The sequence below is a fragment of the Babylonia areolata genome, chromosome 33 (assembly GCF_041734735.1).
Source record: "Babylonia areolata isolate BAREFJ2019XMU chromosome 33, ASM4173473v1, whole genome shotgun sequence".
In the NCBI taxonomy this organism is placed as follows: domain Eukaryota; kingdom Metazoa; phylum Mollusca; class Gastropoda; order Neogastropoda; family Buccinidae; genus Babylonia; species Babylonia areolata.
The window spans coordinates 18,014,889-18,017,388 of NC_134908.1; the positions used below are offsets into that span (position 1 = coordinate 18,014,889).

Consider the following 2,500-nt stretch of genomic DNA (forward strand, 5'->3'; position numbering starts at 1 on the left):
TTAAAGAAAGAAAAGAAGGAAACAGAAGAAAGAGAATGTTTCCCATGTTGACACCCCACCCCTCCCTCTCCCTCCCACCACAGTAACTCTTCCCTGGTTTTTTGACTCACTTGTGTAAACAACCGGTGTTCGGTTGTCTGTGTGTGTGTGTCTGTGTGTCCGTGGTAAACTTTAACATTGACATTTTCTGTGCAAGTACTTTGTCAGTTGACACCAAATTTGGCATAAAAAGAGGAAAAATTCAGTTCTTTCCAGTCATCTTTTTTAAAACAATATTGCACCTCAGGGATGGGCACCAAAAAAAGAAGAAGAAAATGAAGCCTAATTATATGCAAACTGCATTTACTGTTATATTTATATTTTTTGTATTCTCTAAACTTGGCACTTTGACCTCTTATTCTGACACAACAACAAGAGGAGTCATTATTATAATTTTTTGTTCAAACAGGAACTTCTTTTGCTAAGCATGGAATTTTTATTTATTTTGCAAACATTTTGGTGCAGATAGTAAAAAGGGAAATTACTCTGTAATTAATACTAAGGGACTTAATTTATCACAAGTGAGTCTTGAAGGCCTTGCCTCTCTTGTTTTCTTTGCTGTCTGTGCACAAGTGTAGCCATGACCCTTGACCTGTATGTATGTGGTACGTTTGGTTTGAACAGTATTCTGTTTGTTATAAGATGAACAGGACGATGGGGAAATTAGATAATGATAACGATGGTAATGATGATAACAGTAATCTGATACAGAGAAACTCATAATGATAACAATAGTAATCTGATACGAAGTCCTGTCCTGATACATGGACATACTATATGACAGATGTCTTCACAGCTAGAAGTTTGAAACTGACATTTTAATATTATACATATATGTGTGTGAATTTCAACAAAACTAAGCTATAATTTAGATTGTCACAACAACACTAAACTAAAATATTTATAGATAGAAGTGGGGCTTTTCAGAGAAAACGAAACAAAATGAAACGAAATAAAACGAAATTTTATTTTACCAGGGTAATGAGATTATGCAAAACATACTTTTTTTTCCCACCCAGCCCTGGGGTATAAAAGAAAGGGAAAAAAAGAGATGTGCGGGGGTAGGGCTACATCAGAGAACAGATGAACACAGAACTGTTAACAAGAAAGATATCAGTGACAAATTTCACTGAAAGTCACATGAGAAAATTACGGGGGAAAAAAAGAAGATTACTTCAAAGCAACAAACTAAAGAACTCTCAATCCCCACCCCTACCCTAGTGTCATTCCCTCCACCCCCATGCACATAGAGAGAGAATTGGGGAGAGTGGAAAAAAACAACAAACACGAGAGGCGAGGCCTTCAAGACTCGCTTGTGGCAAATTAAGTCCCCTAGCATTAATTACAGAGTAATTTCCCTTTTTTACTATCTGCACCAAAACGTTTGCAAAATAAATAAAACTTCCCATGCTTAGCAAAAGAAGTTCCTGTTTGAACAAAAAATGATAATAATGACTGCTCTTGTTGTTGTGTCAGAATATCAGATCAAAGTGCCAAGTTTAGAGAATACAAAAAATATAAATATAACACTAAATGCAGTTTGCATATAATTAGGCTTCACTTTTTTTCTTTCTTTTTTTTTTTGTGCCCATCCCAAAGGTGCAATATTGTTTTAAACAAGATGACTGGAAAGAACGGAATTTTTCCTATTTTTATGCCTAATTTGGTGTCAACTGACAAAGTATTTGCAGAGAAAATGTCAGTGTTAAAGTTTACCATGGACACACAGACACACACACACACACACACACACACACACACAGAGACAACCGAACACCGGGTTAAAACATACTCACTTTGTTTACACAAGTGAGTCAAAAATACAACTATTTATGGAGATGTGCCTTGTAGTGATACACTCATACAGTTTGTACGGCTTTTGTGAAGGACTATGACTCTCTCAAACTAGGAGGCAAAATTGCACTGGCTCTTCAGTGCTGCAGCCTTGTGGGCTGGTTGGCCTTTGGGAACCATCCCAACGCCGACTGTTCTAAAAACCCTCTTGGCCGAGAGAGTGGGGATGTAACTTGGGCAAGACACTCTCCACTATAATCAAATTCTAGCCCAAATAGTCGGAACAGCAGTTGCATCCTCTGCTGTTCTGATGGTCATAGTCGGACACGACTGACTATCATACTTGGGCTGTCTGTGAGGGTGGGGGTTGAGAGGGTTGAAAACATGACACAACTCTGACAGGGAAGGCAGGGTGTTCCACCTGTCACAGAACCGTACATCTGATGGATTTCAGGATAACGGAAGAGAGAGGGGAGGAAGAGGTGAACATGTGTGTTGTGTGAGGGAAGGATATTGTGGCTATCAATCACATGGCGAGATCGTTTACTTTGTGAATGTGCAATAGTATCAGTTTCAGTAGCTCAAGGAAGTGTCACTGCATTCGGACAGATCCATATACGCTACACCACATCTGCTAAGCAGATGCCTGACCAGCAGCATAACCCAA

The 2,500-nt window shown here is 38.8% G+C and overlaps 1 protein-coding gene across 1 annotated transcript in view; it reads left to right on the plus strand.

Moving 5' to 3' along the window:
• The window catches only part of LOC143277153 (uncharacterized), a 100,284-nt gene that overhangs the window by 70,956 nt on the left and 26,828 nt on the right, over positions 1–2,500 (plus strand).